The 9,372-nt window shown below is 37.2% G+C and overlaps 1 long non-coding RNA gene across 1 annotated transcript in view; it reads right to left on the minus strand.

Moving 5' to 3' along the window:
• Gm32461 (predicted gene, 32461) overlaps window positions 1-6,879 on the minus strand; it is a 36,588-nt gene extending 29,709 nt beyond the window's left edge. Inside the window, exons 1-3 of the long non-coding RNA NR_153789.1 lie at window positions 6,827-6,879; window positions 4,339-4,438; window positions 1,618-1,803 (exon numbers count right to left, since the gene is read on the minus strand). This is a non-coding gene — a long non-coding RNA (predicted gene, 32461). The remainder of the gene's footprint in view (window positions 1-1,617; window positions 1,804-4,338; window positions 4,439-6,826) is intronic.
• Between the last annotated feature and the right edge of the window lie 2,493 nt (window positions 6,880-9,372).

Consider the following 9,372-nt stretch of genomic DNA (forward strand, 5'->3'; position numbering starts at 1 on the left):
TTCATACGAATTATAATTGTTAAAGAAGATCTGATTATTAGAATTTTACATAGAAAAATAATACAATCCATCATTGTACTCAAAATATTCACCTAATATAAATTTGGGGTTTTATAATGTTAAGTACTGTAAGAATAAAAGGATATTATTAAATAAAATTGTACATAAAAGAAGTTAATACTCTGCTATTCTAAATTTCAATGGTTGTGTGTTATGCAACGATACTTTAATTGATTATATAAAACATTTTCCTGAGAAATTATTACAATAAGATATTTTCTTCAGAAGTGCTTGTTCCTAGATTTTCTAATCTTTTACAAGATAAATATAATAATTTATTCTATAAAGATTCTAGGACAGTTCAGCTCTTACATAACCAAGCCTGAAAAGTAATTATTATTGAATTACTAATAATTATTAATTATTATTAAGAGGATCAAATGTCTTCTGAATTTTCAAAATTCTCTAGGCAGTGCAGTAAATGTGTACTAAGGAAAGACTGGGAAGGTAAGATGTTACTTAATATGTCCGAATAAAAAGAAAATTTGATGTATAACAGCACTCTGTTCTTTGAGAACTGCTCCTAATGCATGTTATGTTCTAGTTGCTAGTTTCCTCTCTCTTTTACTCACACTTGAAAGGTAAAACTGATTAACAATCCATAGGGCATGCTGTTGCGTGTGAGCATGCTTATGGATGCATGAACACACTGGCACAAGTGATGGGTGCTAAAATGTATTTTTAGCTCTTACATCAGTTCTTTCTTTAGTTCTGACTTCAGATATGAAGGTGTAAACAAATAAAAAAATTGATTCACAGCTCTCAGACCAGAATGATATTTATATTTTTTGCATGCTACTACTGCAGTGTCTCTGCACAAAACGCCTTTTTATGCTTACAATATTAAAATGGAGAAAAAGTAACCATACTTTTGTTACCAGCTGCATTAGAAAAAATAAAAACAGAATAATACAACAGTTGCTGAAAACATTTCTGCAAACTTGCCAACACCAAAAACTAGGACTATGTCATGTACGTATTTGAACTTTTTGTTCTCTCACTCACTTCAGGAATGAAACTGTGGCCAAATGTCTCAGAATTGGGCCCTGGAGACTCTCCTCACTCTCTCTTGTCAAAGAAAAATGTGAAAAATGATGGACAATCTTCACATGTTCTTCCAAAACTGACACACTTTAGTTTTGTGCTTAGTGAACCTTAAAATTTGGGATAGAATGAACTTAGGGGTGAGAAAATCTTGGAAAAATTAGTAGAATTCTTCACAACCTTATGAAGTATTTTGTATAAAATGTCCTAATCTTTACTCAGAGAACACCTTTTTTTCAATAATAAGTGCCTAACTCTATGCATAATTGGTATCTCATGATCAAAACACTTGTTATTAGAACATGTAATGAAAGGGTTTCTAGCTTTATTTCTGTTGCTGTGATAAAATAAAATACTCTGACCAACAGCAACTTATAATACAAAGCTGTTTATGTGTCCTACAACTTAGAGGTCACAGGCCTTCAGTCAGGAAAGTTATGGCAGGAACTCAAGAATTTGATTAAGAACCAATGAGGGAGTACTACATGCTGGCTCATCCAATATTACACTCACCTAACTTTCTTATACAACTCAGGACCATCTTCCCAGGGACTGCTGCTGCGCACAAAGAACTGTCTGCATTAGTTCATAATCAAGATAACGTCCTCAGAAAAGTCCACAGGCCAATCTGATCTAGACAATCTTTACATCAAGGCTTTCCTTAGATGACTCCAGCCTGTATCAAGTTGACAGCTGGTACTAAGTAAGACAGGAGAGAAATCATCCATTGTTTACCTAGCTCTCGTAGGTCCAAATTCTAATAACTTTCATGAGCCAGTCATTTGTACCTGGTAAAGAAAAGGGCAGCAGATATGGCAGAGAAGCACCTGAAAAAATGTTCAACATCCTTAATCATCAGGGAAATGCAAATCAAAACAACCCTGAGATTCCACCTCACACCAGTCAGAATGGCTAAGATCAAAAACTCAGGTGACAGCAGATGCTGGCAAGGATGTGGAGAAAGAGGAACACTCCTCCATTGTTGGTGGGATTGCAGGCTTGTACAACCACTCTGGAAATCAGTCTGGCGGTTCCTCAGAAAATTGGACATAGTACTACCGGAGGATCCAGCAATACCTCTCCTGGGCATATATCCAGAAGATGCCCCAACTGGTAAGGACACATGCTCCACTATCTTCATAGCAGCCTTATTTATAATAGCCAGAAGCTGGAAAGAACCCAGATGCCCCTCAACAGAGGAATGGATACAGAAAATGTGATACATCTACACAATGGAGTACTACTCAGCTATTAAAAAGAATGAATTTATGAAATTCCTAGGCAAATGGATGGACCTGGAGGGCATCATCCTGAGTGAGGTAACACATTCACAAAGGAACTCACACAATATGTACTCACTGATAAGTGGATATTAGCTCAAAACCTAGGATTCCCAAGATATAAGATACAATTTGCTAAACACATGAAACTCAAGAAGAATGAAAACTGAAGTGTGGACACTATGCCCCTCCTTAGAATTGGGAACAAAACACCCATGGAAGGAGTTACAGAGACAAAGTTTGGAGCTGAGATGAAAGGATGGACCATGTAGAGACTGCCATATCCAGGTACCCACCCCATAATCAGCATCCAAACGCTGACACCATTGCATACACTAGCAAGATTTTATTGAAAGGACCCAGATGTAGCTGTCTCTTGTGAGACTATGCCGGGGCCTAGCAAACACAGAAGTGGATGCTCACAGTCAGCTAATGGATGGATCACAGGGCTCCCAATGGAGGAGCTAGAGAAAGAACCCAAGGAGCTAAAGGGATCTGCAACCCTATAGGTGGAACAACATTATGAACTAACCAGTACCCCAGAGCTCTTGACTCTAGCTGCATATGTATCAAAAGATGGCCTAGTCGGCCATCACTGGAAAGAGAGGCCCATTGGACACGCAAACTTTATATGCCCCAGTACAGGGGAACGCCAGGGCCAAAATGGGGGAGTGGGTGGGTAGGGGAGTGGGGGTGGGTGGGTATGGGGGACTTTTGGTATAGCATTGGAAATGTAAATGACCTAAATACCTAATAAAAAATGGAAAAAAATAATGAAAGTTAAATTACATTATATTTAATAAATATAGAGTTGATATTTATGCACAAAAAAAGAGCAGCAGATATAATGTGCACTGAACATTTCCCTCTTGTGTCTTCACTGGTTTGACCTCCTATCTATCCTTCCATGTTTTCTAACAGCCATACTGAACTCTTACCGTAAGTGTTTTATCTATGTTACACTTATTTTTATTTATAGCACTTTCATATTTACTCTATTGTTCCCTACTCAATGTCAAATGTTTTGTGAAATTTCTCCAGAACTCTTTCTTTGCTCTTCCTGTTCTGGAACATTAAGCCAATTTTCATTGTCCTTGGTACATAACTACTGATCTGTGTGTCTGTCAAATCAGGAAACGATTGGTCCTTTCACGTCTCATTGCTCTATACTTCCTATTCAGTTCAGTGCATGACAAGAGGTAGCTGTTCAGTTGGCTGAACATTAGGTTTCTCTTGTTAGTATATGAAAACTCTTGCTTTACTTCCTTTGAACACATGATATAATGCAACCTCATATTTCTCACTATGCTTTGCCTCTGAGAAGATCCTTTTTGTTTACTTCCTCCACCAGCATTGAAATTCATAGAATTTCAATGTCCCTAGAATGGGACACATTTCAAATAGAGAAAGTGGAAAACTTGAATTGTAACTGAAAAAATATTACTGGTATTACTGTGACCCCTTAAGCCAAGAGCTGGATGGACTTGAGACAGAAATATCATGTTCCACTAAAGCTTCAGTTGATTGACCAAGTAGAAAAGGTAATCTAGATTAGAATTCTATCCTACAGAGCAAAGTATCCCTCTGTACAATGCTGCACATATAATCAGAAGTTTTGAGAATAAGTCTATTATCACAATAATTCACTATAACTTTTATATCTGACTATCATACATTTTAGGGGGTATATTCCCAAAAGAAGCAACACTCCATCAAAACACACAGTTATGTTCTGTTTCATTAAAGGCTTTGGCTTTTTTCCTCATATGACTCAAGTCACAGTGAAATTGAGGTTTTGTTATACCATTGGAACCAGTAAATCTATGAATGGAACCCAGGAGATTTCCTACTTCTTAATAGGTTCTTACCAAAATTCCTGGGCAATAGACACAAATAGTAACTCAATGAAAACAGCACCATGGGATAGACCATTTAAGATGAGCTCAGCACTTACCACTCATCCAAGGGGCAGCCAGAGGTAAAATAAAATGGCCCAGGAAATTGAAAAGGAAATTACTCAAATTAGGTGTGATGAGTCCTCTCAGAAATGGGAGCTGAAGCAAAAAAAAAAAAAAAAAAAAGTTATGCTAATTACCATTTTCTACTTTCTATTCTCCTTTGCATCAACGCTTTTTCTGAGAACCCTGGGAGTTTTACTTTCAAGTCCCTCATGGGCAACAAGCTCTTTCACCATGTAGGTTCAGTGAGGTTCAGATAATGAGAATTCTTATAAAGTGTGAGAAGAAAAAAGAGTGAGAAAAAAGCATGCATACTCCTTCCTCTGGATTGGTGAATCTATCCCTCCACCAAACACTAGGTTCATGTAACCACTCTGTTTTTCATACTCTATTCATGCCTATAAAGATCTTGTGCTACAAGAATTGTCTATGTTTACCAGCCTCTACATAGTATTCCTCTCTTAACTGGTTTCCTTAAACTTGGTTGATTTCAATGAACCTAGAAGCAACTCTCATTTACTAATTTTACAAATGCTATGTCTGCTGGAAAGGAAAAAAATTAAACAAAGGGACAAAATCTGATAGTGTTGCCAACAACCAAAAATTACATTCTTATCTAAAATACTTATCAAACTTTCTTTTACTATGCACTATGTTAAACAGCCTATTTCCAACATGCTCTTGAAATGGGAAGAAAGATAGCTTACCCCAAGTTAAGTAAACCATGAGATTGCTGAACATAGAGGAGTTAGAAAGATCCTGTAATTACTGTAAACATAATTTTAAAAGTCAATGGGGGAGGTTGTGGAAGGGCATATCATTTGAGATGTAAACAAATGAAATGCTTTTTTATAAAGTCAATAACAAGGGGTTAAGAGAGGTTAGGTTTGGATTCACTGAGCCACACCTGAGTGTATCCAGTCTCAGGTAAGTCAACATGCTCTCAGAGATGAGAAAGGAAAAGAAAAAACAAAACAAAAATAAAACTAGCACTAACTCTGAACTTTCTAGTTTTAGAAAGCTTGAGAAAAGTTCAGGTGACAATGGTACAACTTAAAGATCCCTGTAGGAAGCGAGCAAGAAGCAATGCAGCACACTCTCCTCTCTGTGTGTACATAGCTGCCCAACTGTGTGATTCCCAGCTGTAGCCTTACCTGTACTTAAAGCAGAAGTTCCTCTTGGATGCTCATAGCATTGTTGGAAGGGAGAGGATGAAGAGTAAAGAGTGGCTCAGGGAATCTCAGAAAGTTAGACATTGTTGTTAACAAATCATTGCAAGCACCCCACACTCAGTACAGTCCTTCTCCCTGTGCACAGTCCACACTCACAGTAGAGTCCTCCACCCTGTGCACACTCCACACTCAGTAGAGTCCTCCACCCTGTGCTAACTCCACACTCACAGTAGAGTCGTCCACCCTGTGCTAACTCCACACTCACAGTAGAGTCGTCCACCCTGTGCTAACTCCACACTCAGTAGAGTCGTCCACCCTGTGCTAACTCCACACTCAGTAGAGTCGTCCACCCTGTGCTCACTGCCTGGCTGTTCTGCTGACTGCTAATCTGAAGAAAAGCCTGTCTAACTTCTGAGCTGGCTCAGAATCAGGAGTCTGACCACACTAGATCAACTCTTTAGAATGGAGATACAAGTTCCATGGCAAACCCTGTGGGTAAAAGTATAATGTACTTTGTAATTTATAAACATGATAAGGCTGTGAAATTGATAGATCATAAAAATCTCAGCAGAGAAATCAGGAAACTAAGAAGAAATAGAAATAAAGCACCAGTATAAATTTGTTTTGAAGTCATGATCGTAACCTCAGAAGAAGTCAAGTGACATTGCATTCCTAAACTAAATAAAGTTGCCAACCTATAAAAATCAGTAATGGAAAAAAAGGCTTATAAACTATTATCAGAGTCATCAAATGAATTAGAATAATAAAAATATCAATCTAAGATTAATAATCTAAAAGGAAAAGATAAATATTCCATTAAAGTTAAAATACCAAGAAATAACAATAGAATATTTGTTAGTTTTTATAAATACTTAATATATATATATATATATGTTAGATAGATTAGATAGATAGATGATAGATGATAGATAGATAGATAGATAGATAGATAGATAGATAGATAGATAGATAGATAGATAGAGAAAGATACATAATACATGCATACATACATACATACATACACACATTCATACACAGACAGACAGACAGACAGACAGACAGACAGAGACAAAGAACCTGCTGAGCTTGATGCTGGAGCCCTCTGGCACAAATCGAACAGTCACTGAGGGGGGAGTTAGGATGATTAAAGGAAAGAAAGAAGAGACAAGAGATAGATTCACGATGGGGCAGGGGCAGTCAGTGAATACTGTAGCCCCCAAGGTTATTTTGCATAGCCTTTTTATACCCTGCATTGTCTTGGGAAGCAAAACCACAAGCTATCACAAACAGTGCTGACACACACATAATATACCTATTCCCATCCAGAGGCCTCCCGGCTCCTTCCACCAAGGTTAACAGAACTTTCAGCCCCTCTCCTTGAACCTGAAGTATATCTCCTCTTGGTTCCATGAGTCAGCAGGCCAGGAAATCTGCCTGACTGCACACCATCCTGCCAGGCCAGCAGGCCATCCTGCCTGACCTGTTTTGACTTGGACTAGTAGACAAACTTTTGCTCTACTAGAGAAGCAGGCAAATGGCTCTAGACACTTTGAATCCGTTCAGTGTTGCTTGTACCTGTATGATTCCAGGGCTTCCCACTTGGCTAACAATTAGAGGGCTTATTCTTGGGAAAGACTAACTGTGCCTCTCTCTTAAGCCACCAATTTCCTGTAATTCTTTGGCTAGGAATCGGACCTCCTGAGAAATAATCTTTTACATCAGCATACCTATTGAAGTTGCATTTGTTCAGAACTTGTTTCTATTGCCATAGTGTTGAGATATCATAGTTGTAACTTCTCTCTAATTTCCAGGAGACACAAGCTCGCAGCAGATTTTCTAGCCTTCTAGCTTTTACAATCTTTGATCTCCTAGATGTTTTCTAAACCTTAGGTACAAAATGTGTATTGTAGATGGATCATTTGGGGTTGGGCTCCCCATGATCCATTGATCTTTGCATTCTGGCCAGTTATGATTTCCTGTAATTGTCTCCTTTTGTTGCAAACACAGACAACTTAGATAAGGGGTGAGAGCTATACTTCTTTTTTGGGTATAAACATAAGTTTAGAATACAGTTAGGAATTAACTCTGATTTAGTAAAGTTGTAGATTCTTTTCTAAGGTCCATAACCTCACTAGTCCTAGATCCTTGGCTCTGATTATACCATGTGTGATCTTCCTCTTATTGAATGGGCTTTAAGTACAATTAGACAGCTGTTGGATTTAAGTGTACAATAGTGACACCGATATCTAAGTATCATTATTGAGTGTTGAGAGATATCCTACCATGCTTGTCATTACTGAGGTTCATAGGTGTCACTACTGGGTAAGACTATTGATTGATTCCCTCTCTTGGCAGCTTGGAGAGCTGGACTTTGGGAAGGATGTTTCAGACATCATATTATTCCTTATATCATTGTATTTTGAAAAGATCACAAATCACAGAAAGTACACTATATTTTAAATTTTCAAGAGATTATTTTTCATTTAAGTGTGAAAACAAACTTTTAAAAGAATCATTTTAGACTATGATGCTCTAGTATCCATGAGTTTTTCCTGCAGAATAAAAATATCACAACTGAGACACAAAAGAACAAGTAGGAAAGATTGTATGGATCTGAGAGTCATTCACTGAATGGACTCTTGGAGAAAGAGCCCCTTCTATAACTGTTTCTTATAATTGCAAAATCAAATAACAATTATGAATAAAACTACTGAGCAAGGATATGGTTCAAATATATTTATTAAGAAAAAAACCTTCCTCTAAGCAACCAAATGACTAAGAGGGAACAATCAAATTACCATTGAATTACAAGATAAGACCAAAAAATATGAGCTCAATGCTAAGATAGATAACATGTGTGTGTGTGTGTGTGTGTGTGTGTGTGTGTGTGTTCATGGGAGGTAAGGCAATAAAAATGTATTGTGGCATATGTGTGGAAGGGAACAGCATTTATAGGTTGGTTTCCTGCTTCTACCATGTGATTAGTAGGGATCGAATCAGGGTCAACAGCCTTGGTGTAAAGTGTCTTTATAATCATTTTGTCAGCCCTTAAGTAATTCAATTTTGTCTACAACCTTGAGATGAAGAATATACTAGAATTAACTCAACATCTAAAGAAAGAGTTGATTTAGTAGTTTATTCACATTTCCATTTGGAACAAAGATTTGTAATATTCTTATAGGTGATGAAACATATTCATGTACAAAAAGTAAAATATATCTATCAATATATAAATTAGAAGTAAATCTACCAGAGACATTCTGAGAAGAAAGAACCATGATGGGGATCAACTCTCTTACTCCTGGAATCTCTTGAGTGCCCCCTAAGGCTTCAGATTCACTATTGACTACGGAGATCCAAAATTATCCTTCAAGACACTTCCACAAGAACACGGAACACTTAAATTATATTTAAACAATGGACATACTTCACTGTTTGATCTTTTGAATGCAAGATAATATGATTGATATCAGGGTGATGAGCCAACAACACTGAAGATATTCATATAGGTATGGACACAGAAAGAGAAAGACAGAGAAGGCAACCAAGGTCATGTGCTTGCAGTTCCCATGCTCAATGAAAGCCTTATAGAAAAGAAGCAAATGAAAGCACTGTGTGATACTTACAGACTCAACCTGCAATCGACTATGGCATTTTTCACCATTTGACCTTTGAGAAGCTTCACGTTCCCACATCTATAATAGATGACTGAAACATTTAAAAATTAACTAAACCGTGTGATTCAACCTTGTCCTGCACTATTCGTCAATGCAACAAATGACAGAGATGTTATTATAGAAACATTAATTCCCAGAAATGACATGCTTACAAATAGTAACTCAGTTAATTAATTTCTTT

This window comes from Mus musculus, chromosome 16 (assembly GCF_000001635.26).
Source record: "Mus musculus strain C57BL/6J chromosome 16, GRCm38.p6 C57BL/6J".
Classification (NCBI taxonomy): Eukaryota; Metazoa; Chordata; class Mammalia; order Rodentia; family Muridae; genus Mus; species Mus musculus.